The sequence below is a fragment of the Spinacia oleracea genome, chromosome 3 (genome assembly GCF_020520425.1).
Source record: "Spinacia oleracea cultivar Varoflay chromosome 3, BTI_SOV_V1, whole genome shotgun sequence".
Lineage (NCBI taxonomy): Eukaryota > Viridiplantae > Streptophyta > Magnoliopsida > Caryophyllales > Amaranthaceae > Spinacia > Spinacia oleracea.
In genome coordinates this window covers 56,015,288-56,031,908 of record NC_079489.1, presented here as the reverse complement: position 1 = coordinate 56,031,908, position 16,621 = coordinate 56,015,288, and the positions used below count along the sequence as shown (strand labels likewise).

General features: G+C 39.8%; 1 long non-coding RNA gene across 1 annotated transcript; it reads right to left on the bottom strand.

The window, feature by feature from the left end:
- Positions 1–31: 31 nt before the first annotated feature.
- On the bottom strand, positions 32–3,819 carry LOC130470343 (uncharacterized). The gene is made up of 3 exons (XR_008930519.1): positions 3,432–3,819; positions 2,967–3,039; positions 32–427 (listed from the first exon to the last, which is right to left on the bottom strand). It is a non-coding gene; the product is annotated as an uncharacterized lncRNA (long non-coding RNA).
- Positions 3,820–16,621: the final 12,802 nt, after the last annotated feature.

The window sequence follows — 16,621 nt, the reverse complement described above, 5'->3', positions numbered from 1 at the left end:
AATATTAGTTTAAATTAATAGAACTATTAAATCAAGTATAAATTCGACAGAGTTTCCTTTGTAAATTGAACAAAACCCAAAAATGGGATATTTAAAATCCTGTTACATTTGACAACACCAATAAACCTGTGTATTCTTAAACATAAGCGGAAGCAATGACAGAGAATCGGAGTATCACTGCCGCATTTACCTAAGAGCAAATGCAAGGCTAAAAAAAATCTCAAGATCGATAAAAAAAGATTAATTAAGATTACAAAACTCTTTACGTTAACCAAATTAGGACTTGAAAATACAACTCATAAAATAAATTAATTATTAAGAAATTTATGATTGGAAAACCCTTTTTCTGAAATACATTCACATTTATTACTGTCGTCCTCACTCGAAGCAACCTATGAAATCAAAGATACCTGTAGACAATGGTCATCTGCTCACCATAATAAAATGGGTCGTCGCAGGTTCAATCCCCAAATGGGAGAACAACACAAACAAGAAATACACACGTCAGCGAAAGTTGAGTACCAAAACTCTACCTTAATCAAGCATTGAGAAAACTCATGCACATATTTAAGGAACGTTAAATAATACACTTAGTAATGAATACTCCTGTCAAGTTAAATTGTTTCCCAATAACTTTGAACAACAGAAGATAGAACAGGCTGAGTTATGTTAGTGTCAAGTGAGTATTTGAGATCTCTAATGGTCCTCTATTGGAGCTCTTCCCTAATCCTATTTATCTCTTATATTCCGAATTCCCATCATTCTCCATCCTAAGTAGATCCGGGAGCCCCTGACAATCTACTGAATAATAAGATAGACCCGGGAGACCCTGACAGTCTATTTGAGATGTACCCGGGAGCCCCTGACAGTACATTTAATCTTCGTTGGCCAACTATTTTCAATAACCTCTAGTGTGCACACCCCTCAACTCTAGCTTTTATTGTGACCAGGGAGTCCCTGAACAGTCACACTAGAGATGAGGACGGTTTACCATCTTGCCACATACGGCGATAATAAATTCCAAATTGCCACATACGACGAAGATCAATCAATACATCACGCAATCACCTGAAATCCTTTTCTCCAACTCACAAAAAAGTTCCTCCTCATAGTTTTCATCATAACTCATTCATATACTTTAAGAAACCAAAGTGTTAGAGCTTTATCTAACCATCCAATAATCTCACTTATCACTAACGTAAGATATGCAATTCATTTATAATTGATTTTATAAAATAACTCATAAATCTCAAATTCATCTATTAACATTGATAGAAGACCAACCAACATCAATAACAACACTAAAAATAACACTAGTATCAATACTCTCTATAATAAGACATTAATAATAAGAATAAAATAACTAAAACAACGAGATCAAGGACAGAAACAATACAATTACAAACAATAATCATCATCAACAACGTCGACAATAACTAGACGAAGACAGCAACAACAGTAACTTTAAGAAGGGCGAATCTCCTAGCACACAGCTCCGAATCAAGTTATTCTTGAGCCTAAGTTCATCAAGTCGAAGAGATATACAGTTCTTATTCAGGAAACAGATGCTCAAAATGATCAGAAAGTGGTCGAAATAAGATAAACATAAGTTGGTGCTGACACCACAGCAACAGCAGCAACGATTAGTTTCAGAAGGTCTTATCTCCTAAAATACTGCTCTAAATTGAGTGATTCTTGAGGCTAAATTGAATAGCTCGAAGAGATCTACAACTTTTGTTCAGAAATAAGAACCTAAAAATAAGCTGAAAAATGAGAAAACAGCACGACCAGAAGCTTGCTTACCACAGTATAACGTCATCAGTAACAAGAACGACGACACCAACAACAATAACGCTAAATTATAGCCGCGACAACGACTAGAATCTCACCGACAACAACAAGAATCCCAACCACACTAACAACATCAATTTGAAGCACAAACAACATCAATTAAGAGTACCAACAACATCATCAATAGCACAATACTCATTACCCACTATATATTTCCAATCTATTCTTAAACTAAAGAGAAAGAAAAAGAAGAGTGTGGTAACTCAATTGAAATTTTTTTTTTGGGGGTAATTTAATCAACAAGGAGGGGAGTAATTGAGTGAATGTTCGGTGAATCGGTAAGAGGAGCATCATCAACTCCGTTCGCGACTCGACTTGAAGCTGGGTAGACCACTCGCGGTGACGGTTCAACATCGCCAGGAACGAGCATCGGAGCAGTGAGGAATTGATGACAAGGAGAAGGAGATATTTTGGCTTAATTGGTGCTTTTCAGATAAAAGCTTGAAGATGGGTAATGGAGATTGAAGGGGTGGAGTGAAAATGAGATGAAAAAAATGAATATGAAATGGGGAAGTCGGTGGAAGCAACAAAATTCTAGCCCCCTTTTTCTTTTCCTCTATTTTTTTTTTCTTTTAGTACTATTATTATTATTATTATTATTATTATTATTATTATTATTATTATTATTATTATTATCCTATTTGAATTCTAGGGACAACAAGAATCACATAGTTTTCTCTTACAAATAAATTATATTAAGATAAATATTTTTAAAATAACATTTCCCTTATTGTTATTAAGAATATAAAATATTGGGGCATCACATCACAATACACCATTATGCTCATTTAGAAACATCAATAAGTGTAACCATATGTTGGTGTAATCAATTATACTGCATTTCCAAAGCATTATCCACAATTAATGCATCCACATTGTCAGGTACCCATTTTATCAAAATATAACTATAACATAGGAACATATTTGATAAGTAAGTATATATAGTAATACTAGTTGTACGAAGATCAACGCTAGCTAGTAGTAATAGTATAAAGCAGGCTTCATTATTACCACATTATTACTTACATATTTATCGTCTATCACATAGTAGAACATATACATATCCGAGACATCTTCTTAACGGGATACTAAATATGATGGACATTGAAAATTACCTTGAGCACGCGAATTCCATACTACAGTAATAACTTCCTTGCTTGATCCGACTGATCCCTAAGTAGCCTTCGTCTACAATAAACAACAAGTCCTAAATTAATCTTCGATTTCACTGATATTAGTTACACTCACTTACTAGAATATTATATTCTGATGAGCCCAATTTCTCACAACCAAGACCAGACGGACTTAAGAAACGAAACAATTCAAGTCTTGATAAAACTTCTTTAGAAAAAAGTATAATCTAATTTCTTCTATAAATAAAAATATACAATATGTGTAACTAGTACGTAGTATTTCCCAATCAATAAATCGATCTGCAAATCTAGTCTTAAACCAAATCAAATCAACAAATATCAAATTAAAATAGCCTATAAAATATATTACTAATACAAAGGAAAATTAGCCCGTTATTCCTCAAAGCATAATTAAAAGAAGATACAAAAGTGGGAATGAAGTATGACCTGTGAACAACCTTGGACCTCGGTTGTAAGTTCTACAGGTTGGGGATGGCTATACCAGAAGGAAAAATAGAATATGGTAGTAATCAATGGCTAGAAAGAAATGACTAACTCACAAGAAGTAAGGGATCGAGGAAAGATAGAACAATAATGATTGTTTCGGGATCACCGGTTAAAGAACGTCTTTACGAAATTTCAATTGCTTAGGATTTGTTGGTGGTTGTGAAGGTGTTTTAGGTGGTACGAATTATTGCACCGGTGATAATGGTGAATCTGGAGAAAAGAGAAATAATATTTGAGGTAAATATAATACAACGGCATGGAGGAGAATGTCTTGAATATGGGACATTTATACTTGGACGAGGTTTAGGGTTTAGTTAGCCTAGATAATCCAAGATATAAATTCCTGAAATTTAGTTAAATAAGAATCCGAATTTTTGTTTTTTTTTTTTTTATGAAAAATATGAATTAATTTATTCAAAATCAATCAAACTAATTTAAAATCATAAAATCAATTTTAACTAAATACTCAAAAACTTGGGGTATTACAGTAAACTTATTTGAGTATTAATTCTACATACAGATTTAATTAGATTTAATTGGATAACATACATGAATTAACCAGATTATTAAATACTGAACAAACACAAATGCACATTGTTTTCTCCGCCATTCAAATTAATTTTTTTTTAATAGGAAATGATATAGATTAAGAGAATAAAATCTGGACTACATTATATCATAAAAGTTAATAGATCCGAAATATATGGTTAGCTAATTATGTTTCAGGGCACTTAGAAAATACAAATGGAAATAGAGTTCAAGAAACTGGACCTTATTAAAACGGTGAAGAGGAAAGTTGAAAAACTGGCAATGTTTGTGGAAAACTCAAATTGTTTTTTATTTTTTATTTATTTAAATTTTCAGGGTGAAATTTGGGCGGGCAAATGTGGTGAGATATTTTGGCGGTAAGAATCCCGCTCATAAAGAGCACTATGGCGGAAATGGTGAAAGTATTTCCCCCCTAAAACTGGGTATTTACCCCCTAAACCAATTTTTTAATCGCTGAATTGTCCTTCCCTCGTTGTAGGATATATAGAGTAGAATTATCCTAGGATAAGTGTATGTTCTCCCCCCGATTTACACCCCTAATATTATTAGGGGGACGACGTGAGAACTAGTAGATACCAGTTTACCAAATTTCAATAGGTTTTTCACCAACGGGGAACTGGGAAGTGTAACACCCTAATAATTCCTTACTTTTATAAAACTATTTTCCAACTTAAAATAAAGGAATTACTAAAGTATTACCGCCATTGTGATCATGGTTAAGGCTAGTACCAGAATTACGCAGCGGAATTTAATGATAACTAACTTTCAAACCAACATAAATAATAGTTGAGGCCTCCTACAAGTTGGAACCATAACGGCCCAAAACCAAAGTATTAAAAATCCAACAAACTCAAAACATGATTAAAGTATAATTTAAACCACAAAGGCAATACGAAATTAAAATATTAAAATAGTTTCCAAAGCACAAAAGAATGCAACTCTCAACCATCCCAAGCTACATGATTTCGATCGTACTTTGTTCTACCAACCTGCTAAATCAAATCTATCCCCCGACAATGCAAGTGCAATGATGGATCATCATAGGGTCATTAAGGCGAAGTCCATGACCAAGAGACATAAAGCACGTAGTCAGCAAAAGCTGAGTACTTACAAGGCTAGAGTGAAATAAAATTATAAACATGCATCACTTGCTAAAATACGAATCCACACGCAAAAGCCATTTAATAAATAACAAACAATTCATGAATACAAGACTCGACTCTTGACTCGACTCTTGACTCACAATTTAATTAGAATAAGCTTCGAACGGGCCAAAAGAAGTTCCCATAAAAGGAAGGGTGTTGGGAGCCCACCAAACACCATAATGAATAATATAATGAATATCGGACCATACCGAGTGTCGGGCCATACCGACGGAATTCCAGCGCATAAATTAAATGAAACAACGTCTTGTATAATTAGTAGGAGATCGAGTTTTCCGGCAAGTCTCCCCCCATTGTTCATACTCGAGGTATATACGTTCCAAGAGTTTTGAAGCTTGTTCTGGTTGCACTTTACATTTATTAATATTTTATTAATGGCGAACTCGAGACTCAAACAAATATACATACATACATATAATAAACAACAACCAAAACAATCTCATTTTAATCCTTTAGGACTTGTGATCAATAAATCAAGACGTAGTGAAATTACTACCAAGTTCTTTCTCACAAAAGGTGAGATGCCACATCATGCCTGTTAACATGAGGGTTGTGCCCTAGCACGATAAATCCTAATTCATTTCATATAAAATATTCCCAACTGAACCCTACATGTGTGGTGGCTTACGTGAGAGAACCCTTCACATGTGGTAAAATAAATAGTACAACGAGGTACGAATAATTGGCTCAAAAGTATGCTAGACATCCCGTACAATAGCATAACAATATATAATCCATCCCTTGCATGTGAAACAAACCATACATGCATAAATATTGAACAACATGATTGACAATGAAATCCATAATCACAATAGTCCCAACATGCTTGTTCAATCAACAAATCAATAATTCCAATAATAATAATTCACATGATCGTTCACCAAATCAAATATGAATTCACCAAGTTCACGTAATATAATTCACATCAATAAATAATCATGTAATGTCCCTTGACAAATAATGTGGTCGCCCTAGACTTGTACGTACCTTGAATATCTAAGCGTAGGGGCCACTTTGCAAACACGACCACTCACTTAGAAATCACCTCCTATCATCAAAATAATGAAACCTTAATTATTTCCATATTCATTAAATTTCCAGCAACTTTTATGAAATATAAAACTGACAGGCTAAAGTCGTATCACCTAATCAAAAATAACCTAAGGTCCACTAGCTAGGTAGCAAGGGAAGTCAGGATCGAATCCACAGGGAAACAGGCGTTCTTTCTACTATCAATTAATTAATCTAGACTATTGTGAACAAAGTTGGTTGATGGTTTGTATACTAAGACTACGAACGAATATTAAACAAGAATGAATCAATATATTAAGGAATCTAGGGTATAGGTTTGCCAACAAATAATAATCCAGGACATTGAACAATCACGATAATCAACAAAGTAATTAATTAGACTAGCATGCTCTCTCAAGTCGATACTAATCATAGACTTAGAATTAACGGGTTCTCGCTACGTATTAACTCTAATTCTACCTATTGACACAAGCCTAAACATCAAATTGCATCTCTCGAATCTTAATTTCATATTGCATAACTACCACAATTAAACCTGCGCAAATCTAATTGTATAGTGAAATAAACCAATCAATAGAAATCAATTACAATGCCAACAATCATAATCATTCAATCATCCCTTCATATTATTCATGGATCCCCAACCCTAGACGTTAAACTACTCAAGCATGTTGACAATAAACAAAGCAATAATCATAATTGAAAGCATTATTAAAGCAAGACAATGAATTGAAATAAGAAATAATACCTATTTGAAGAACAAGGGAATTGAAAGCTTGAATTTTTATTGAGAATTAAACTAAGTGTTTTTGCATAAACTAGAGAGAAAATTAGGCTAAGGGAAATAATACTAAGCTTCAATACTAGAAAATAAAGTGTACAATAAAAATAATTAAAGTTTGCTTATATAGTTTACCAAAATAAAGCCTAAAAAACGGAAAACAAATACGCGAAAAACTGCTGGAGGTTGGCGTCGCCTGATCGGGCGTCGCTTCGCCCGATCGGGCGATCCACTCGATAGTCGGCCCGATCGGGCCAAAATCCGCCCGATCGGGCGGTTTGTGAACTCTCCACATAGGCTCCAGAATGACCGCCCGATCCGGATCGGGCGAGCTGCGCCCGATCGGGCGCGCGTTGATGAATCCAAACTGCCAATAATTCCGCCCGATGGTTGCATTTCGCCCTCAGCTTCCAGGGCGATTTGCAATCTTCAATGTAGCTCGCCCATATCACTGAGTCTAACTCTCGGGGCTCAACCATAAGCATCCAAGGCTCCCGAAAGTCGATGATGGAGGTCCCGAACTTCCTCGGGCTCATATAGTTGCCTAGATCAACATGAAACGGGTCTAAAAAGACCAATTTCTCATAATTAAACCTGAAACTCAAGGCACACTCAATAACACATATTAGTACTAGAAACGGCTCCTAAGAGCACGTTTGACACATAAAAGTACTAAGGGACGGGGGTAAAAATACTATTGCATATCAAATCTCCCTAAGCTAGATCCTTGCTTGTCCCTAAGCAAGGAAATCATCGATGAACACAAAACCAACTTCACCCCCGATATAATTCAAAATGAAAAACAAAATTCGAGGCAAAATCCAACAAGCATGCATCAATGTCAACCAATCAAATTCATTCAATCGCCAATCCACCTTAACAATCGTCACGCAAAGTGAACCACAAGTGTACAATGGAATTCAAGACTAGTGCTCACACACTCGTCACTCATTTATGTGGCGGATAAAAAATGTACCCGTTCGCTCCCCTCCCAACATATATGTGTACAATGCCCTCCCAAACTCACAACACTCGTGTGTCTAGAAAAACATGCACTCAACCTAGTAGTCGACTCGGAATGTGTCATGTCATAACTTGCATTGATAAACAACTACTTTCACATTAATACAACTCTATGCACAAAGGTCGGAAGGTCTTTCAAGCTTGTAATGATAGGCTTAGGTAAGGGTGCGGTAAATTTGGGTAAAATGTGAGCTTAAAGCCTTGGCTTTGGGGAGCATAAATCCTAGCAAACCCACGATCAATCACAAATGATGACCACAATTCTCCCACTCAACACATGAAAAAAAAAAAAAACAACAAACAACCACACTATACTTTCTTGCCTTGATTTCACAATTATAACCAATCACTCATGAAGATAAGAAATTGTAATACCGGAGTGACAAAAGCTTGAATTATCTTGAGAATAACGATTTTTTTCTTCCTTTTTTTTTTCTTGCTCAATCTCATTTTTTTTTTTCTTTTGGAACCTTCACACATTTTTTTTTATTCTCCTCATCTCATTCATTTTTCAGCTCATTTTTTTTTTCAACAACAGTCATGATAAGAAGAACTTCCCTTTTCAATACTCAATATGCTCAAAATGTACCACACTACAACTCCCTCACCTCACTACTATTAGCTCTCCCAAGCTAGGCTTGGGACTAGTAACCAATGGGGAATTTACGGGCTTGTAATGTGGTTAGTCACCGAATAAAGGGCACAAGCACAACATGGGTAGAAAAAGAGGGAACAAATGTATCTAATTTCATCTGAAGGCTACCAAAATAAAAAGTGCCTTCGTCCTCCACAATGTGCATGTATATGAGTCATAAAACATTACTAATAGTTGCAAACCAATACTCAAAATCAATGACACACCAGGAAGCTATCACACATCCTAACCAAGTCAACTAGTCAAGCACCAAGTCCACAAGTAGTTAGTCGGAGTTGACTCATGTTTAGGCATCATAGCAATCGAATATCAAATCATGGCTAACACATCTACATTGCCCATCATCAAATACCAAGAATCAAAACAATTTTCAATCAAAGGGGCACAGGGAAGCATGACCTTGCATTCATCGGAACGTATTTTTGTATTTTTTTTTTTTCAAAGCAATAAACTAATCTAGAAAGCATTAAACACACCAAAGAAACACACCAAAATAAAGAAATGCGAAAAGAAAAGAAAAACATACCTACAATGTACAAGTAATGTGAAACCCTCCCCAAACCAAATCAGACAATGTCCTCATTGGCTCAAGGGTATCGAACCAACTCGATCTCATCTCCATCATTGACGGCCATGGCCGCCATCATCATCATCATCACCATCATCTCTGCCACCATGCCCACTAGGACCCGCTCCCCACCCTCCGTACTGGGTAGGTGTGAAGGTGCCCATAGAACCCGGAGCTCCATATCCCTCCGTGGGATAGGTATACCAGGTAGGGTGCTCGTAATCTGGGGAAATATAGCCCTGCCTGGCATACTGATCATAAAATGGGAACATGGTCCTCTGGTGATTAGCTGCGAGCTCTCGGAAACCGAGCTCAAGTCTGCTCAACCTCTCATCAATGGACCCCTGCTCCTCATGTACTACCGGGCCACCCTGGGGCCTCCCCGTGTCTCGACGCCCCCTCCTAAAGTAGGTGCGAGGCTCTGACTGGTACTGATGGGGCTCTGGCTGTGGGTCAGGCTGAGGCTGGGGGTCAGGCTGAGGCTCTTGCTCAAATCCAACAAATAAATAATGAGCCTGACCGGGTCTGAAACTAGTGCGTCCCTGAGGGTCAGGCAAGGTGAAAAGCCTGTTTCCCTCGAACATCCAGTACATGGCTCCCGGCCTAAACAACCCATGCTCCCCCTGTAGCCTACGGAGTCCAGCAAAATAAGCCAAATCAAGCAAGTTTCTACCCAGAACTGGAATCTGGTTAGCCTCAGTAAAGTTGGCCGTGGCCATGGCTATGTGGGTGATCAACCCACCAATGGTAATTTTGGTAGTATGTGTGGAAGTGGCTATGGAGTAAAATTGAGAGGCCATATGATGTGCAAGGTTCATTTTGTAGCCCTCCTCTCCTTCTGAAACGTAGCCACCTAGGATCTCTAGCTCCGTACTCCTAATATTCTGGGTCTCATCCCTACCAAAGATTGTAAATCCTAGGAACCTGTAAAAGACAATGGGTACCGGATGTTGTATCTTGGAAGCATGCAAATGTTGCATACTCCCGGGATTAGCATTACCCGTAAGCTTCCCCCACATGGTGCAGTTATTATGGGTCTCCTTAGGTTTCCTACTATATGTGGTAGACAATCCAAAAATCCTACCAAAATCAGCTAAACTCATGGTGTAGGTTCGGTTCATCACACGAAATTGAACCGATGACACGGTTCGATAACCATCCCTACGCACATTAAAACTACTCAAAAAATCTAGAGTCAACCGTCTAAATGTGAGACGGAGCATACTATACATGTTACTCATACCAACACCAACAAAGACACGTTTGACATCACGCTCAATTCCCATTTCATGCAAGGATTTTTGACATATAAAGCGAGTAGGGATTACCTCCCTCAATTTGAGGTGCATGAATCGTGCTCGTTGCTCCTCCGTAATAAAGATGACATCCGGAAAATCCGTGTCGGGCTCGAATTGCGGCGGTGGAGGTGGTGGTGTCGGTTCCCGAGCTCGGCTCGTGGAAGCTTCATGTTGATTTCTTGGTACCCTTGTACATTTCCTTTGTGGTCGGTTTGCCATTGATGAAAAATCTGATTTTTTTGAGTTTTTGAGCTTTTTGGGTGAATTTGGGGATTTTGTGGGGATGAGAGAAAACTCAAATCGGTTAGGTGTAGGTTGTAGAGGATGATGAGAGGATGATTTTGATGAAAAAATTGTTGAATTTGGTGGAGATTTGAGGGAGATATGGTGGTTGGAAGTTTTTGGAAGTTGGGGTTTAATGGAGGAAGTGAGAGAAAGTTGGGTTGAAGATGAAAAGGAAGTGAAGAAAGAAAGGGGAAACCGTGGTTTAACCGCTGAAATCGCGTCTCGCCCGATCGGGCGACATTCCGCCCGATCGGGCGGGTTGCGATCCTTTTCTTTTCATACGTGCGCGCCCGATCGGGCGCACCTCGCCCGATCCGGATCGGGCGATTTGCGAAAGCCATTTTTCTTGACTTTTTCTGCTCAGAATCTTCCTTGACTTTTTCCACGAACTTTTCATCAACCGCCCGATCAGGCAAAATAATTTCGCCCGATCGGGCATGCCACTCGCCTTCTGCGCTCGATCGGGCAGACCATCGCCCGACTCGGGCATTGCACTCGCCAGACCGCTCGATCGGGTAAAATAATTTCGCCCGATCGAGCATTCCACTCGCCAGTCCGCCCGATCGGGCATGCTGCGCCCGATCGGGCAAAATTAATCTGCATTAAACTCATCCGTGCGCGCCCGATCGGGCACACCTCGCCCGATTCGGATCGGGCGGTATGCAGCGTGCTTGGCCTTGTGCGTAATTTCACTTTCTTGACCTTGGAGCTTTAGGCCTGCACATTATTAAACACCCAAACAGCGTAATGCCCTCTTCTCGCCTCACTAACACCAAAAACACTACTTAAACACACTTAGGTTTGGGAAATACTAACTAAACACACAAAAATAGAATAAAAAAAATCAAACTTACACTACTAAAGCGATAAAATACGGGTTGCCTCCCGCAAAGCGCTGGTTTATTTCTAGGTCCCGCTCGACCTTGTTACCTTGAATATGCAGCCTATGAGGCGGAGGGATTGAGGTGATGGACCTCAACCACTCCTACAGTAGCCCCATCATGGTACAACTTCAGACGTTGCCCGTTGACCTTGAATCGTTCACCATTCTCATTCTCTACTTCAACAGACCCAAACTTGCTTACCATGGTCAGGGTGAACGGCCCAGACCACCTAGACTTAAGTTTTCCAGGAAATAACTTAAGCCTAGAGTTAAAAAGTAGAACCTTGTCGCCCAGCGCGAACTCTCTATGCAAAATGTGATTGTCGTGCCACTTCTTGGTCTTTTCCTTGTAAATCCGGGCACTATCATAGGCTTGTAGTCGGAATTCATCGAGCTCACCCAATTGAAGTAACCGCTTCTCACCGGCTAGCTTTGCATCCATGTTGAGCTGTTTAATTGCCCAATAAGCCTTATACTCCATTTCTACTGGTAAGTGACACGCCTTGCCATACACCAACCGATACGGGGAGGTACCAATAGGTGTCTTAAAGGCGGTTCTGTATGCCCATAGAGTATCATCCAGCTTATCGCTCCAATCTTTCCTAGACTTCGCCACCACTTTCTCAAGGATAGATTTGATCTCTCGGTTGGAGACCTCGACTTGACCACTCGTCTGAGGATGGTAGGCTAGCCCAGTGCGGTGATAAACCCCATACTTGCGTAGGAGCGCATCCAGATGCCTCTCATGGAAGTGTGACCCTCCATCACTGATCAAAGTGCGCGGAACCCCAAATCTAGGAAAAATGATCTTCTTGAACAGGGTGATGACTGTCTTAGCATCGTTAGTAGGTGAGGCAACGGCTTCCACCCACTTTGACACATAATCTACAGCAACAAGGATATACAAGTTACCCTTGGACGATGGGAATGGTCCCATGTAATCAATTCCCCACACATCAAAAATCTCAACCTCAAGGATCCCGTTCTGTGGCATCTCATACCTCCTCGAAATAGTGCCGGCCCTCTGGCACGCATCACAAGCCATAATAAAAGCCTGTGCATCCTTTAACATAGTAGGCCAGTAAAAACCACATTGTGACAACTTAGCGTTTGTTTTAGACGGTCCATGGTGACCACCATAAGGTGAAGAATGACACCTACTGATAACACCTTGAACTTCCCATTCTGGAATACAACGTTTGTACAACCCTTCAGCAGTCTCACGAAACAAATAAGGGTCTTCCCAAAAGTAAAACCGGACATCATGTAGGAATTTCTTCTTTTGTTGATATGAAAGATCGGCCGGAAGAATTCTCCCCACAATGTAGTTAGCAAAATCTGCGAACCATGGTGACTGACTGGCAAGTGCAAGTAAATGATCATCCGGAAATGAATCATCAATCGGTGTAGATCCCTTATCATCGTCATACCTCAATCTAGACAAGTGATCTGCAACCACATTCTCAGCCCCTTTCTTGTCGCGGATCTCTAGATCGAACTCCTGTAGCAGTAGTATCCATCGAATAAGCCTAGGCTTGGCTTCCTTCTTAGAGAGCGATACTTAAGGGCCGCATGGTCAGTATAGACTATCACCTTGGATCCAATCAGATAGGTGCGGAATTTATCCAAGGCATAGACTATAGCTAGAAGCTCCTTCTCAGTAGTAGCATAATTAACTTGAGCTTCATCTAAGGTCTTACTTGCATAATAGATGGCATGTAAAACCTTCTCCTTTCTCTGACCCAGAACTGCCCCAACTGCATAATCACTTGCATCACACATTATCTCAAACGGAAGATCCCATTCGGGAGAACGAATGATGGGAGCCGAAATCAGTGCCTGTTTAATCCTGTCAAAGGCTTCAAGCTAGGCATCAGTAAACACAAACGGGGCATCCTTGAGGAGGAGCTGGGTAAGTGGTTTAACAATTTTAGAAAAATCCTTGATAAAGCGGCGATAAAACCCCGCATGGCCAAGAAAACTTCTAACACCTTTCACATTAACTGGAGGGGGTAATTGTTCAATCACTTGGACCTTAGCTCGATCCACCTGAATGCCCTTATTAGATATAAAATGTCCCAAAACCACCCCTTCAGTAACCATGAAATGACACTTTTCCCAGTTCAAGACTAAATTGCACTCTTCACATCTTTTCAAAACTTTAGTCAGATTTAGCAAGCAAGAATCAAAAGAAGTACCATAGACGCTAAAATCATCCATAAAAACTTCCATGATAGACTCAATAAAATCAGAAAAGATACTCATCATGCAACGTTGGAAAGTAGCAGGTGCATTACACAGACCAAAAGGCATCCTACGATATGCAAAGGTACCATAGGGACAGGTGAAGGTGGTCTTTTCCTGGTCGTCTGGATGTATGGGAATTTGAAAGAAACCAGAATAACCATCCAGATAACAGAAAAACTTGTGACAGGCTAGCCTTTCTAACATTTGATCAATGAAGGGAAGGGGAAAATGGTCCTTTTTAGTAGCAACATTAAGACGCCTATAATCAATGCACATGCGCTAACCTGTGACTACCCTAGTTGGTATCAACTCATTTTTTCATTTCTCACCACAGTTGTCCCCCCTTTCTTAGGCACTACCTGAACAGGACTCACCCACTTAGAATCAGACACAGCATACACAATACCCGCATCAAGCAATTTCATAACTTCAGCTTTTACAACATCTTGCATGACAGGGTTCAAACGACGCTGGGGTTGGATGCATGGTTTATGATTTTCATCTAGATGTATCCTATGCATACAAAAGTCAGGGCTAATACCCTTTAAATCATCAATACTGTACCCAATGGCCTTTTTGTGCCTTTTCAACACAATAAGAAGTTGGGATAACTGGTCTGCATCAAGTGCAGTACTGACGATCACAGGGCAAAGTTGTTCATTATCTAAAAACGCATATTTAAGGTTAGCAGGAAGAGGCTTAAGTTCTGGTTTCTTTACCTCTTTAACAGAATAAACCGGCCGAACTAACCTCTTCAATTTGGTGCTCTCCGGCTCAGATTCTCCACCATTAAGAGCCAACTCCAGAGCATCCACTTCAGTACTCCAAGAACTGCTGTCACATGCAGAAGACTCACAACAAAGCACTGCCTCCAAAGGGTCCCTTTCGAGAACTTGGGAGACGTTATCACGAGTAATAAAATCAACTACATCTATGCGATAGCATTGTTCCTCCTCTAGCATGGGACTTTTTAAGGCACTATTCAGATTAAAGGTCACCTTATCATCCCCAACAGACAATGTCAATTTCCCACTTTTAACATCAATTACCGCCCCCGCCGTGTGAAGGAAGGGTCTACCTAAGATTATGGGAATTTGAGAATCCTCCTACATGTCTAACACTACAAAGTCTAGAGGTATATAGAATTTACCTACTCTAACAGGGACGTCCTCTAAAACACCTAAGGGGTATTTGACAGAACGGTCGACCATTTGTAGAGTGATATTGGTAACCTTAAGCTCACCCATATTCAGTTTAGTACAGACAGACAAAGGCATGACAGACACACTAGCACCTAGATCACATAAAGCTTTATCAATAAACACGGTGCCAATGTTACATGGGATGGAAAAACTCCCGAGGTCTTTAAGTTTAGGTGGAGACTTGTTTTGCAAATAAGCACTACATTCCTCAGTGAAAGCTACAGTCTCTACCTCACAAAAGGCACGTTTCCTGGTCAAAATATCTTTCATGAATTTAGCATAAGCAGGAACCTGTAAAATTAATTCAGTAAAAGGAACCGTTACCTGCAAATTTTTGACCACTTCCAAGAATCTGCCGAACTGCTTGTCTAGCTTATTCTCGAGTTGTCGGTTTGGGAAGGGGAGTGCAATAGGTGGTACTTGAATATCCGCCCCCTTCTTAACCGCAGTTGTAGCCTCATTCTCATTGACTACCTTTTCAGCTTCCTTTTCACCCATAACTATCTTCGGGATTTCCTCACTGACCAGATCACTAGCAGACACCCCGGAATCAACCTCAACCGGCATAGAAGGACCATCATAATCCCTACCACTCCTCAATGTAATTGCATTAGCAGTCTCCCTATTTTCGGGCTGTGAAGGAAGTTGGCCTGGTGGCCTCCCTGCAATAGTAGTAGCCATCTGTGCCAACTGTGTATCAATGATCTTGTTGTGAGCAGTAAGAGCATCGATTTTTGCATCCTTTTCACTTAGAGATTTTTGCATTTGTAGCATCATGTTTCTCATCTCTACTAGCATAGGGTCAGGCTGTGTGGTTTGAGATGGTGGTGGTGGAGGTGATGTGTGTTGTCTAGGGAACCCAGGTGGTCCACTAGACTGTTGGTTGTAGTTGTTCCGTGGTTGGTAGGGTTGGTATGGTTGTTGTGGCGGATGTTGGACTTGGTGAGGGTTCTGGATATTGTTGCTCCTGTAGGATAGTAGAGGGTTATTTTTGTAGCCCTCATTGTAAGAGTTGGAGAACGGGTTATTTTGTTTGTAGGATTGAAATGTGTGACATTGTTCAACGGAGCTCCTACATTCCGGTGCATAATGACCAGACATTCCACAACTTTCACATACAGTAGCAGGTTGGGCACTCATAGCAGCTACACTAGCAGGTTGGGCAGATTGAGTATTGGCTGCTTGCATATTATCAAACTTATAGTGTAAAGCAGTCAATTGGGCAGTTAATTGTTCAATAGAATTTAAATCATGCTTACCACCCCTGTTAGATAGACATGTAGGATTTCCATACTGGGCATTGTGAATGGTTATCTCCTCAATCACCTCCATAGCTCTAGGCACCTCAAGTTGCATGAACCTCCCACTGGCAGCTGAATCCAACAAACATCTAGACTCATTGCCTAGACCATTATAAAACTGCTGAATCAAGAACCAATCTTCC